Source organism: Anticarsia gemmatalis, chromosome 10, assembly GCF_050436995.1.
Source record: "Anticarsia gemmatalis isolate Benzon Research Colony breed Stoneville strain chromosome 10, ilAntGemm2 primary, whole genome shotgun sequence".
Lineage (NCBI taxonomy): Eukaryota > Metazoa > Arthropoda > Insecta > Lepidoptera > Erebidae > Anticarsia > Anticarsia gemmatalis.
The window spans coordinates 5,838,420-5,854,601 of NC_134754.1; the positions used below are offsets into that span (position 1 = coordinate 5,838,420).

Here is a 16,182-nt window from a genome sequence, read left to right on the forward strand (position 1 = left end):
CTCAGTGCATGATTTCAGCATATATTTCGTGGATGAACGCGAGATTTCTACTTTTTCAAAGTACATAAAACAATAACACTTTTCCGGTGACACTCCAATTAAATACCATTTGGTCTCCAGTCGTAAATAAATTTATTTCACGCCTTCGCTTTTATCTTGTATCTGTTGAATTGTTCTTTCCGTAACAATCGCGACTCGTTGTGTTTATACTTGACTCACCGGTGAATTATGTGCGAGAAGTTTTGTTGCGTTCGCATTGAGAAAAGCAAATGAATGTTGACAGATAAAATATAGTTTTTTGTTGCCTTTATTTTATTGTGTGTTATTAAGTAGAAAGAAGAAGTCAAATTATTCTGTTAAAATATCAGATATACGTACAACAATACTAACATGAAAGACTGATTGGCGGTCGAAGACAAGTCATCTAATTTTCACCGATGTTAAATACATGAGTGTGCACAGCATAAAATTTATTGACATTCGAGTTGGAAATTGTATTTTGTGGAGAGGATACAATAAATATCCGAAAGGTCGCGTTAACGAGCCGCCCCGACGCGAGACGTACGGAACAATAAAGTACGATTTTACTGAAGACTCGTGAATATAAAACACATGAGGATAAACAACATTCAATTTGGCAAACGTTGAAGAGTTTTCGAAGTGATAAATTGAGACAGGGTAACATTCTAAGAATTTTATAATAAGACAAGTGATTCAATCAAAGTAGTAAAGATTGGATTTCAGAATGCCTGCGCGCACATTGATCCGCTTACAGAACTGTTCGCATATTTAAGCTCACGGATATCTCTCGTAGATCTCGCAAAAAGCCGGTGCGATGTACCGAGAGCGAACCTGGCTCTGGTTAATGATTGGTCCCATATCGAACCGAAGAATCCCTTGTAAAATTACCGCCGCCTCATAATAGGTAGGTACGTATTTTCGGCAAGATTTCTGATTCTCCCCTTATCATCTCATTTCAATCTTTCGCTTGTTATGAGTCGCTCACTTGCGGAGTGATTGAACCGCTTGATGTTTTTCGCTGTCGGAGATTCCATTCTTTTACCTTTTTCCTTGTCTTTCTTATTTATATTTAAATGAAGATACAACTTTGATACAGTTTTGCGATGCCTTAAAATATTGCTTTTACCAATATTATTATTAAAGTCTGCTGCAACAAAGATGAACACAACTTTTGAAGGGAATTAATAAAAAGTTTCAGTTATGGTTATAATAATATGTTAAATATAGTTTTATTCGTAACATAGTCTTTTGTTACCTGTTTCTTTATCTGTTTCTTTAAGCTGGTTTCAGACACTATAATTTAGTTTAGTTTATAAGGCACGTTATTATAAATGCACCAAGGTACCGTTTCATTAAATTCAATTGAATCGCCTCGGCGGAGTGCGTAGTACTGTAATAAAGTGCATTCAACACCTAGATGCCCGGCACAGTTATAACAATAAATGAACTACTCATCACAAAACTATTCGCTACGAGTCCGTTTAATATATTCAGTTTCAATTTAACGTGAGCCACAGATTGTTTAAAACAGTAGATAGAACCGCAGTATTCTACTTAAGATGCAATTTTGATAAACATAGTAAACCAGAAAGCTGAGGAGGCCGTATTACATGTGCGAGTAATAAACACACACATACCTGACATACCTCGTGAAAGTGAAAGGGTTTCTATGCACACATGTAGTTCACGAAGGATTGGCAACTATGCTGTTATATTGGTAACAGTATAAATGAGTTTGAATGTTTTCATAGACCTTGAATACATTCCAAATTTTACGTGTGTCGGTAATAGGTTAAGGTTAAAACTATAATTTATTATGCTATTGCTATAATAAGTAAATCTCCGAGGAAAATAATAAACATAAACCAAGGAGAAGTTATAAATAGTGTTTTGTCTTAAACATATAGGCGTGCGATTAATGTCGTAATATTAATAACCATAATTGCGACTGCGTCAGGCAAATGGTTTCGTCTATTTAAACACTAGTTGCTTTTCTGTGGTTAACACGAAGAACGAGCTTTCTGCGAGCTACTACTGCCTTTTAACATAACGGTCTAAGGCAATCATCGTTGTTGAGATTGAAATGTAATTTTATGTAGAAACCAGCACTCTGACCTACGGCGGTGCTAAACATTTACATCCACTCAACCCTACTTAACTGATAATCTATCGTAATAAATTATGGTCCAGACCGTGAAGTGTTTTACACTTTGAATTAAACACTGATCATTATGAGGATGTACCGCGGCTAATCACGTACATTCATATTTATACGTGGCATTTTATTTACTAGCCAAAGTTCAATAATATCAAAAAGGTAAACGGTTTGTTCAACCCACCTGATGGTAAAACACTATCGTGACCTAAATCTCGAAAAGGCTGGGGCGTAAATAAGAAACTGCCTTTGAAAACATTTCTTGTAATACTTTCTTGATACTGTAGGAGTCGATCATTTAATAATAAGACAAATATTTTAGGTCTGTGAAGGCGTCGTATCGAAAAATCAGGTCGTATCTCAAACCAAAATAGAATTATACACATTCCCCGTATACTTTATCTGGGTATACGGTCCACGTATCCTGGCTCAACAGCACAATAGTCCAACATCCTTAACAATGATATATTGACATTCAAAGACAATAAGTTGACACAAATAGGGTACATTATAATACACAATACAATACAACGCGTGGGTGACCTGGAGAATGTTTGAGCTACCTACTGAGACAGCCAACGACCGCACACTTAACTGAGAATGTAACAAACTCACCAAGGGACAAAGCTTTGTGTAATTTTCTTCGTATAAGATCATTTCCCGCGCGAATACTTGTTATAAACTTGAAAACAAAAATTTTATATACCGAGCGTCCACAAAGGACATTTTGGATATAATATACAAAGCTTTGCAGTAGTAAAAGGACTTGAGTGGCGTGTATAAATTACTAAACCATTTTTCTTTGTAGTAGAGGACGTTCGATAATATAATTAAAGTTAGAAGATCTTTTCTATAAAATAGATTAAAGAGTAACATTTTTCTTAAAAGGCATTTATAGCTATCGAATCAGTGACAATAAATTGCAAGAGCCCTTAGCAAGAGGCAATTATTTAAAAAAGCTGCATAAGCATTCTCGAATAAAAGCTAATCCATTGCTAGTAAATACAGCATGTAACAGTTTTCTCTGAAGTATAAGAATTTACAGAATTAATTTTCACAAACTAACGTCTAGCGCAACTAATTTTGTTAATTACAATAAAGTAAAACTTTACACCTTAAATAGGCACGCTACACGTTAAAGTGTCGTCGTGAGTAATGCTCAAAACTTTATAGTCACTTAATAAAGAACCATCACACAATAAAATTCAAAGCGTACAGCGTACCGGCGCTCATTCTGTTCCGAGTAAAGACGAGTGTCATTAACGTTTAAGATAAACTTTTTGCTTCATAGATGCATTAAACTCTTAATGTTATAGTGTAAATATACTTAAAAGCGTGGTTAGTAATAGCCTGATTCGATCGGGATAAAACTTTGCATACAAATAGTCCAACTCCTTGGATCAACACACAACTGTGAAGTAATAATTGTTGGAGATTAAACGTTTCGATAACAACGTACAAGATTTTTAAAATGGCATTTGATTATAAAAAACATAAACTTGTTTGACTTAAGTTTTTGTGAAGCAATGCAAGAACCAAGGCGTGATAATATAACGAACATATTTTTTTGTTTAATTACACGGTTAAGAGTATTATTTAAATAAAGCTAAGGAAAAACAGCACAGAAAAATATTCTTTGAAAAAAATTAAATTCGTCATTTCGTAACCAATCAAAAGGAAATATGTTAAAAAAAAAAACATTCTAATTTCAAAGTATCTTTGCAAGCACTTAATAAAAAACACTTAATAATTAAGAAAATTAATGAAGGCAAACATTTAAGTAAGTAGTTAATTTAAAAATTATGTTCATCGGAGCGAAAATACGGCAAGTAATTAGAAGTGGTCCAAACATTTTTGCATATTAAACATACTTGAAAAATGTCAGTAAAGTTGTTTGCATAAGTACCTACTACTTTAATTAAGCCAAGTATTTCTCGGTATAAAACTATTAAGGCCAAAATGTAATACCCATTTATTTTTTTAATCTTTCTTAATAATCTACACAGTATTGCTGTTACAGTTAGGCTTGGGATAGTTGTTTTAACAGTAAAGCAGAAAATCTATGGGAATGGAGCCAGTATGAGTATCTGTCGCACTTATCTTGTAAGTAATTAAAACTAAACTTACAAAAAAAAGTAGAAATCGATTATGTAAGATACGAAAAAATGTCTTCTAAATATTAAAAAAAAATATTTAAAATTAGCATAACAAATCAAAGGGAGTAATTATAAATAAAGTTAATCAAGCCAAGTCAAGTTTTTTATATTTCTCGATATTATTCACGAGTAGGTAACTACTACCTACTATATTTTTTCAAAAATAAATAACATTTTATTAGTATACCAATAACTTTTTAGGAGTCGATTTTAATACTACGTTAAAAAGTATTCATTGAAATATTAATGACAATGTTACGAAATAAACCCAACAAACATTTCACAAGGAATCTTCAAATGTTAGTCATACATTTACAAATACTACACATTGCATACTAATGTAAACAATAAAATATATTATAGATTTATTCGTTGACAGCTAATAAGTGGCGTACAGTTACTAGTCAAAATAAATCCAATGATATTAGACGTCACCACGGAGCTTCGAGTGTCTACATATGACTACGAAACGTGGGAAACATTTATAAACGTAGACTGCCCATCCGTTGACCCTTTAACGGTACCGAGCGACCACGTTAACTACTTTTGTACCAGAAACGAAAATTATGAATTTTTTGACGTAAATTACTGAAAAATGTACTAAAAATCGTTAGAAAAATATATAACAACGGTTTAAATGTGATTTTCTGTTACAAAAAGATGCGCCCAACGTGGGGCTCGAACCCACGACCCTGAGATTAAGAGTCTCATGCTCTACCGACTGAGCTAGCCGGGCTTATACTGAGACGACGAAATTGTTATTCCGTCTCTCAGAAGCTATTTTGTAATGACGTCATATTACTATAACACAACAAACAACTATAAACAGAATCCAGTTCGTGCCGTTCTCATTAAAAGATAAAAGAAGATTATTGGTACAGGTTCTTAATAATAGTTTACTAAATCGAATATTAGTTTTTGTAACGTTTTATCTTAGACAAACGACTACGAAAATAGTTTGCCTTGTCTGTTTTCTCAGTGCAGAATTTCAAATCGGGCCAGACGGGGCGATGGGCGGTCCGCAAACACTTCCGAGCCATGTAATTTACTCGTTAGTTCGTATCGGCGTCCTATAGAGGCTGTTATTTTATGTAAGAACTTGGCGACCGCCTGCGGCTCTACTTCAATGGAATTCGGAAAATTGTGATTTTGAAAACTTCAATATATATTTGCAAGAGATAACAATTTATTATGGAGATGGTAAGACCTTAATAGGATTTGGTTGCTGTTATAATTTCAAATAAAATAGGAATTGTACGGATGGTTTTAAATGTGTTATGTAATTTCATTACTTTATATCCTACTTAAAGTATGACAAAGAGCTATCTATATAGTTTATTAGTTACAGATTATAAAGTGATTTAAAAGTCCATTGATTAAGCAGAAGTTTAAGAATCAAATGAATTCAATAAAACAAATATTTTAGTTAGAGATCAATAATGAGTACCAGCAACGTACGGGGAACTACTTCGCGCTCAGTACCAAATGATTAGCATAATTTCAATAATACACTATTCGTGCAAGCAATTGAACTTATCGAATACAATTCTAAGCTGCTAGTACTTCTAAACTAGCAGTAAACTGCGTCAAGTATAAAGCCAGGATTAAGTAGACTTCAAGCTAACAAAAATATAGTTTTAGTTTATCATAACAGGTTCGTCATAACGAAAGGGACGTATCATTACATTGACACAAGATATCGGACGAGTTAAAACGTCCATTGGTAAGTAGGGCTACCAGGGATTAATTTTTAAAACTGCAGATTTAACTATCTTTGTATCAGTAACTTAATTCAACACTAACTATTGAACTATTAATTACGTGTGAGAGCACCTTTATATGAATGCCAATACAGTTTCACTACTATACTGCAATGTGTATTTTATTCGGATAGGTTTTAGGCCGAAAATTGTTAAAGATACTTTTTCAATATTTCGTTCAAACACATAATAATATTTTAAAAATTTTAATACATCCTATGAACTTATTGACAAATCTAACATTTTCAAAGACACACGAAAAGAAAAATGCAATGCACCACATTATTTCATTATAACCTTCCCTAAACGTCGTGTAAAGACCTGGATAATACCTAAGGCAGTCTCGGAGTCTCAGGTAGAAGGCAGCCCTAGACGGACACATGCCACTAAACCCTGGTCCAGGCTATGTTTGTCGGCATCACTACACAGGCTCAGACGTCTCATTTGGCGCTGTCTCCTGCCCGATTTATGAGACCGTAATGCGCGCGCATCTAAGGACAACCGTCCATAGAATAACGCAACATAAAATATGTATACGCTTTCTCTTACCGTAACTGGACGAGCAAATATAAACCGACTAATTTATTTTTCAGTTAATAAAAATGTAGAAATACAAGTTGAAACTAGTAGTTTTTTTATTAGGAACGATTATGGTTAACAAAGTTAAATTGCTTCGTTTCTTAATCGCTAGACAGTAACAGAATTTGCAACTAGATTGTAGATATAATCATGCATTACTGACAAAATGTACTTTAGTTCAAGCAAATTCAAATGAGTTGAACATATTATTACAAACTCAGAAAAGAATCTTAATAGGAACAATTAACTTCTTGTCATTAGTCTTGTTAGAATAAACATCGGTCTTCAGTCTTGTTTTTAATTTGCTAATATTGGAAACAAGCCCGATATTATTGAAATTAAAACAAAGTAAAAAGCATTTATTGAAACTGTATTATAGACCCAGACTATTATAAAACTTGCTCAATTTTACAAGTTTACCCTTGCGGTAAATTCCTTCACACGAAAGCACACAAATCGAGTTGTAAGAACACCATTACGTTGTTCATTGCTGATTCTTACACCGTTAAAAGATACTGTGATGATACATTGTTACAAGCGAACAATCATAACATTGATTTATTATTGAATTACACGGTTAATTGTTTTATTGATAGTAATCATTTTACTAAACAATTAAAACACGGAACTACTAGCGGTGTTCAACATACTTCCATGAAGGTGAATCATGATGATTACCCCGTACATTAAACGCTTGAATTACAAATATAGTTACGTCTTGCTAAGCACTCATAGTTTAGCTTAACTTGCAAGACGCGAAGTGTTATGTTCCTCATGTGGTACTACAAATACAAAACTAAATAGGATCCAGATTATAAAATGTCTCTCACTGTCATTTAAATTAATTCTAGTAGTTTTTACGTAAAAAAGTAGCGAACATGCATCCGTCCTCACAATCTTTTGCTTTCGGGATTGTTAAGAATCTTTTATGGGTTTTTTGTACTAAAATCTAATATACTAGAGAATATCATAGAATTGTTTAACCGACACAGGTTTCATACGATAAAATCATAGTTTTCGCGTTGCTTGATTTCTACAATCATGCAGTCCCTTACCTTAGTTAGCTTGACATTTCGGCCAGTTATCACTTGTTGAGGGTCTTGCTGAGGATTATCATAAGATTTAAGTTACCTACCACGTTTGAATATTATCTACTGTTATCCCAGAACCCCCAAGATGTGGCAAAATGTTCTTGATCAATAGATTATAGAAAGCAGCACCGTTTGATTTGTGGGTGACTATCTTTATACGTGAGTCCGTTACACTACTCTTCACGATGCTTTGTGGGCTCTTTCGTTACGGGAAATTATTATGTAGATATCTTATTTGAATATTATTGTCGACGACAGATAGACCGATCTTATAAGTATCTATCGGGGAATACCGTATAGAAGATTAAACTTGTTTCGTAGCAATTGTGTTCCGCCGTAAACATAATGTTACTACCTATCGTTGTTCTGGATGTTGACTCAAATGTGTTTACCTGAAACAAAAATATGATATTAGACTTACAATACCTCCAATACATGAAGTTAAGTGAATTAATAACAACGCACACTTTTTTGTTGAAATTCAAAGAACTGCAGGAAATCAATCAATCTCACAATAAGTTATCTAAAATTGCAATCTTGGATCAACACTTCACCTCAAATTACTTATCTACTATGAGGTGAAGACAAGCTTTTTTTAGTTATTGGATTTACAAGAGAACAAATTCCAACAAAGTAAGCAGAATAACAACACTATTCGTAAGCGGAATATTTCACTTATCAGAAACTAATCAGAAAGTGATGAAACTGACCCTACTACTAATAATAAACTCGACGTACAACAAAAAGATATCAAATAAGATAACCAGTTGTAAATGACATATCTTATAAGACAGTCCGCAGATAAACATATCCACGGATCGGCGAGCTATTCATCACTTTGTACGTTAAGTTTAACAACAGTTAAATGGCGGGCCGATGACTGTGAACAATGGCTATCGATCGATAGGATCGTTGATATAAACAGCAAACTGCGACTCCGCAGGCACCGTTTTGTGGAAGCTCCCGTGAGCGCAAACAGTCGTGTCATGTAGGTTCCCGGAAAACATTGTGGGGTCATGAGGCTGATGATTCTTGTTGGAAATTATACACCGCATCATGTAAATTAATAAAGATTTGTTGAAGAAATTAATATAGGTATCTTTGAATGGTTAAATATTTTTGTGAAATGAAGTGAAAATGATGTATTTTGTTCATTTTTAGCTTTGTTTGCTTGATGACGCGTCAAAAACTTTTGCAAAGGCTTCTTTCATCTGTTCAAATTAAACAGAAAAATGTATCTGTCAGCATGCTACTACAGAAACATAGAGACAACTTTTATAACTTACTGTCTGCATTTACCCTTAGGCGCCGAGGATTAACATGGACATTTGCATCAATAAATTTAGATAGTTGCATTAGGGGTAGTAGTAAGTTATAATGTAATGTGGGTGCGTGCGTATCTGCTGACAATGGGGCCGTCCCATAACTTCTCACGTGGCGTCGTCGCATACTATAAAGTAAGTTCACAATGCCGACAACTAGTACCCAGTGGCCGAGTACACGCACAGGCCCGATGATGATATCATTCTCGCTCCTCGTATCGCGCGATTGGATCGTCGATACGTTCCACTCGTCCGGACTCGGTGGACACAAGATCTTAATACACAATTCATACAAAAATTTATTCGATATGTCATGCGTCAATATTATTGATAAGATAACGCGTAGATTTTAATTTATGTATCTGATTTAGTTTTTAACAATAAAATCAATTTGATGTTGGTACCTATTCTGATAAATTTTAGCAAACCAAAGTTCGTATTGTATTTTTGTTTTACAGTAACTAACGATGTACCTACCTAGTTTCCAATACTAAGACTAGATTACATTTGTACACAACGAGCATCGTGATAGTTATAACATGATGCTATTTTATTATCATCAATGCAGATGTATGCATTACGCACCCATAAGAATATTCCCATTACCTGATATAGCTACAAGTTTATGGATTAGTTTATCTCATACCTATGGAGAGGGCGGTTAATAATAGTTTCTTTGCACGAATGTTGTGAGCAAAAAAATATGTATTTAAAGGGACACGCGAGATCGGGCGTCGCGCAATAAGTAATGACTCGATACTGGCGCGACCATCGATTGCGAGCGTTATCTCAATAAAGAGCAACAGAGTGCCTTCATTAGCACTCTGACACGGCGCAATCATAAATTGTGGTGCCCCGTCGCGACCCGCACGCCTACCCTTCCCTGCAACCCTGGTACCTGGCCCGCATTTCGACTTTTTGCCATTTCCATTGTTTTTGGTAGGAACCCCATAAACCGTAACGGCCCGATCTCTGATAGCAGACGCAGGTGTTACCCTTCACACATACCAACTTAATTACACACATTTTTAACTATATATTCCAATTCGCGCAAGCGATAAGCCCGCAGCTGCGCCGTATTAGCCAAACTTTGATAACATCATATTTAGGACCACCGTCATTCCTTTTAATGGGAGAATAAATAACTTTAAAGTGGGAACCGTACAACCGGCAATGCTAATAAAATAGGAGCCGCTACAATATCATATGATCGTATAAACATAACTTGTACATTTTGACACGACAAACATTGCAACAGTAAACGTCACTGGATTGAGCCAAATATATAAAATATGAAACAGAAACTAACAGACATGGGAAGTCATTAAAGCAACTGGCGTGGCACTTACAGAACTCCTATAGCCGTCTGGCCAAGCATAAAGATCAATATCAGAGTGGCTCGTTGCCAAAATCTTTTTAATATCGTCCCAGAAGCAACTGAAGAGTGGTTACGGCCGATAACAACAAAACTATTACGTGAGCAGTTCGCTCGCGAATTGGTCAGAACGCTATCTATATAGTTGGCGGACGCTAGTTTAATCTTATTGTAAGGGACAATGGCGAATAATGGCCCGGACAGACTTCCCTTCAAGCACTTTTGAGTTAGCTGATAAATTCCACAGTCCTCCACCGAGTTTCGAGGGTTCTCGCGGTCGCGTATAACTTTTAATGAGTGCTGTTAGTTCGGTTTCAAAGAACGCCCTGTAATAGTTGGTGTAAAATGAGCAGGCGTCGAGTGATACTTGTAAGCGGACGATGGAGCAAACCTTAAACCCGCCACAACACTCCAGTTTCTGAAAGCGAAATATTTGCCACCAACTCCTAGCCTTTAGTCATGTTTATACTACTGACCAATTAGTAAATTTAGTAGCACATACCTACTTGTACTGAAATTTCAAAATAAACTATTATCAACTTAGCTACTGTGGATTCAAAAGAAAATGATCGCGGCTTACAAATTAAAATTCAACGCCCGAAGCCGAAAACATGTTGCACTTATTAACTTAACACCACAGCGAAATTCGAAGCGTACCCAGAATGATGCGGTTGTAAAAGCGAAATTCAACTGAGTCTATTAAAAACGACATTGGCTCGCTAAATCAAGTGCCTCTATAAAAAGGAGCGTGAATGAAGGCGTTAAGTTTCACACCGCATCGCTCCCGCGGTCTGAGCGCGACGAAACGAACACCTATTATCATAAAGCAAACAAAGAGGTAGGAAAAAATCAACAAACACAAGCTTTAATGATTTGGTAGTTCTCGGGATGAATGCCAACGAAGCGAGAGAGGAAACAGCAATAAAATAGGGTTTTATTGTGGGCTCATTCATCGGTATAACTAGAAGGACGGCCGATACACCTAACGCATAGTAATTAGTAACATATTACTTCATTGACTCCCATCGGTCATTATTACAATAGTATGTCGATATTAACATGGCGTTTGAAGGCATTATGATTATCAAGTGGTTTTATATTATTACATCGCAAATTTATTTTGTGTAAGGCCTGTTATAACCACCCCATAAAAGTTGCAAATTGGCTACAGGCGTGAGTAATAAATTTTATATTAAACGCGTAATATTTTTAAATTTATTTTCGGGTTAATGGCAATTTGAGAGCGGCAAGGTAGGCCTATAACCAGTGTCTATTTGCTATAAACAACCCAGATTGCTATGAAATTCACAACTTATCAAACATAATAAAAACAATATTTTGTTGTTCTTTTACATGAGGTTGTTTAAAAGTAGTTACTTAAAGAAAAGCAAACAAACAAAGAATTACCGAACACAAACAAGTATTTACTGTTAAAGATAAAGCTTTAGATAATAAAAATCTGTGTTACATTATGTATTCAAAACAAACGGCCCGATATTCAACTCGAGGTAAATATTTGTGTGGTCCCAACCAAACGCTATGTTTCCGCTAAAATTGCTTGCATTCCCGGAAAAATATCGGCACGTGTGAGCAATACAATTCATAAAACATGTTTCGTTAAAATGTTTATGTACTGCTAAGTAATGTTTCACCAAAAATGCAACGCTAGTGTTGATTTATTTATCAGTTGTTTTTGTCCCTTGTGGTTCACACCAAAAACGAAATTCATTTTCATATGTACTCCAAAAGGGCTTAGCTTTATTCACACCGAAAGTAATTGAATACAAGTAAGATGAATTAAACTCAAATAACATGATTTAACTATGTTCTTATGCAAATATTCCCTAACTTATTCTAATCACAATAACGTCTACAGGGTGGCATAAAAATGACACAATCAAATTTAAAAGTGCTACCGTTCGGCCAGTCGTTTAACAAAACTGTCACGTATGATATTACAAAAAGGCTCTCTCATTTGTTTCTTCACGGCGTTTTAAACGGCCAATTGATAAAACATCATTATTGGACTGTGCTCCTAGATATCCATTTCTTAAATAAAATAAAATGTTGATAAAAATAAAATTTTAATCAAAGCAAAATCCTTCTATTCAGCAGTAGCATCCTAATACTCAAAAATATTATGACAACTTCCATATTTCTCTGAATTCACGTCTTTTTATCTATTATTATGTTTATAAGTCAGAATTTATGGCTGTTTTTTAATAAAAATCTATTAAAAAATAAGGTAAGCAAAGACAGGAAGTTCTCATACAAAAAATACGAATGCATCCGCTTTGGATAGAGACATGACACGACAGAATGTAATGAAGAAAAAAATATTTATTGCTTAATTTAGTTACAAAGCGTCACTGGACAATGGCGACAAATATTTTACCATGAGTTTTGTAAAAGCCGAAATGTTATTAAACAAACAATTCGCCCATTCGGCAACATGTCTCCGAACTAGGGGTTTGTATAATTGATTCTTTCCGGAGGCGGGGCGGCCGGCCGTATCTATTGTGGGCCTTCAGCATACGCCTACGACAAAATATTCTTATTCTGGTACAGAGGTCTCTTTGGGAAATTCCTCCTCATTTCCGTTTCTAAACGAAACTTCACACGCCAACAATGTTCGCGACAACTCGCCAAAGTGAAATGTAATGGGATGTTATGACAATATGTCGTGAACATAATGTGCGACCACGATGACAAATTTTGGTGTGAACATAATATTTTGCTTTTAAAGTTATGTCTGAGTCAAATTATTTAAGGAATCTCAACCTATATTTTTATGCGACAGAAATAACTATTAAATAGTAATATATAAAGGTTGTTTTTTGGGTAACGCCAGGATATGACAACTTGGTAGAAATTAAATGATGATGAATATAGTACCAGCATATCTTGCTTATGATGATAAATCGGGATAAATACAAGTCAGTTAAACCGTTTAAAGTCATAATTCCCGTATTAAGTGTGGGTTACATTTTTTGCAAAGTCTTACAACAACTTATATCATGGAAAATGAGTAATATGAAAGAAATTACAAGTATTACTGGCTGCTAACCTGATAATAACATGTTTGACATATCTCGAACAGGTGAATGACAAAATGTATAAAAGCGATCCTCCCATTTAATACGAAAACATTTAAAACGGTGTCATTATACTCCCTCGATCGTCGTATTCCTTCTGCTCCAGAACCATTGAGTTAAATGCTGCCAGCCCAGCTAATTTCAATCCGTCATTATAAAATATTTAGCGATGTATCTAATTACGTAAATGATATGGGGTTATTTTATTAGAATAGCCGTAATAACTAGGCACCCGGACGCAATACGCCCCCAAGTTTTTGGTAATGACCGGTTCTGGCAGACCCACGCGAGATTAATACATTCGGGGGATACGAATAATAACAAAAGTAACAACAAAAAACTAAAATGGCTGATAAATGTTTGGGTCTACCTGGCTCCGTAAGCCAATATCCCATAGAACGGTCCGATACGCGGGAAATCGAACGATAAAATTCTCTACAAATATAATAAATCTAGGCGATAAAATTCTTTCTTTAACAAAGAGATCCGACTAATTGTTTTTGTAAGCCTATTATTAGAGCAAATATCGCCTAAAGGTTATAAAGCTAAACAACGTTAGAAATACGAATAAGTTTTTTGTTAGAAAATCGCTGCTCTCAAATGATGAGAGTGTTGGGTAAACAATACTGATATGATCGCTTGTTAGATACGCTAGATAATTACTGACCGCATTTGAAACATATCCAGGGTTAACCCTTTTAAACAAAATGAAATATACTTTAGGGGCGTGCGTTAAATCGTATTAGGCGAACGTTATGCAAACTTGGTTGTCGGCAAGGGTCTGCAATAAAGAAACAATAAACGAGGGAACACCCAAAGCGAAAAGGGTTTACGGGTGCTGAAAAAAATATTTTAACGCAACTAGACAATGGACAACAGCATACAGTCATAAAATAAATGAAAAATTCTAAATAACACCCGTCCCAGATTGGTCAGTCGCAACCGCAAAAATAAGCCAACACGGGTTTCACTTTCTTTTTTACTTTTTACATTCTAAACAATATACTTAAATATTTCCTATTGTTTTGTTAAAAAGAACATAAAGAGCAAGTAAAAAAGAACAATTTTTTACAATCCGATTTTACTAAGAAAAATAGAATAAAGATTAAGAAAACTCAGAGATTTAACAGTTAATCTTTAATCTGCATTGAAAGTAAAGGGACAGTAATATTTTACGAACGTGGTATTACGACATGTATAACGAACAAATAACAAATCAAACATTTGATACTAACATAAATTAGAAACAGATGTAGAAATCATATAAAGGCCCTGTTAAACGATTATAATAGGTACTTAGGGTAACATGTTAATGATCATTGTAACTAAAATAGGACAAGTAATTAAAATCATTGATATTTATATTAAGTATTAGTTTGTCGAACGCTAAATACAAGTTGTCCAGTTGTGAGTCATGGCTTAACAAACGGAATGAGACAATGTAGAAATGACAAAGACAATAATGCGCTCCAAATACCAGCCGTCAACTTCTGAACATGATACAAAAGACAAATCGCACGTGCACTCGACTATCCAGAATGCTCCCCTGAACTAACTGTAACACATTTATTACGAACATTGAGCAAAAACGAAAAAGTCAATAAATATCTTTTTCAAACAAAAACTTTTTCGTGTAAACAATAAGCTGTTAAACAATTAAGACAGATGACACACTCGGCCCATTTGGGACAAAAAAGGCCACACGTGACTAAAGGAATATGAGACTAATGTCATAGTTATGTTTTCGGTGGAGACAGGAGACGAAATTGCATTGAAAAAAAGACGTTATCGTTACCAAGATAAATAAATGTACAGATGGTTAGATATAGATATACCTATATTCTGCATTTTTTACTCACAGATTGGTACTAATATGGATTATTTTATATTAAGGTAAATTCTTCATGGGGTGGAAAAAGCTGTCGGTTTCTTTTTTTTAAAGACAACTCCCACACTAAGAATTGCTCTGTGTCTATGTTGCGGGGTCTTTTACAAACATACAAACAACGGACACAAAGTATAAACCTATTATATAAAATATTTTTTCTGTCGAACCCACGACCTCCCGTCGCAATGACAGCGGCGTGGCGACCTAAACCACTGCGCCACAGAGGCAGTTCTTGCAAGTCATAATAATTGTCTTGACAATAATATTATCTCGATTGTTTTCGAAAATGGTAACAAGAAGAAATATTCTAAAAAGCATATTAACAAATATCTATAAAATTTAAGATAAAAAACCAGTACAAACAAAGGCGGCAGAAAGTGAAAGGAAACAAGCTTTTAAGAAGACAATAGAAAAATGATACTTAAAACAAATTCTCAATGCCGCCTCATCCTGGACAAATAACTTTGCCCCAATTCTAATGAAAGATGACGTATCATTGGCCTTTCAGTCGGAATGTTGGTTTAGTCACCTGCTGGTGGAAATTCAACTCCGTGATTCAATAAAAGAGACACTGAGTGATAGAAAATAATGAAACACGATTTCTCAATCCCACGTTCAAAACGGAGCGCGCAATCCTATCAACCACAAGATATTTGTTATCCGAGACAGTAACAGGCGCCAAAATGTTATGACTCGGTCTCAACCGCAAAACTATTTTAATGGCTCCATTAAAAAGTGAT

At 34.9% G+C, this 16,182-nt stretch overlaps 1 protein-coding gene and 1 non-coding gene across 3 annotated transcripts in view; both read right to left on the minus strand.

Annotated features, from left to right (window-relative positions):
* Positions 1-16,182, minus strand: part of Su(var)3-3 (lysine-specific histone demethylase Su(var)3-3) — a 233,573-nt gene that overhangs the window by 73,536 nt on the left and 143,855 nt on the right. The gene's annotated exons all lie outside the window — the stretch shown is intronic.
* TRNAK-CUU (transfer RNA lysine (anticodon CUU)) lies at positions 4,996-5,068 on the minus strand. Its single transcript has one exon. It is a non-coding gene; the product is annotated as a tRNA-Lys (tRNA).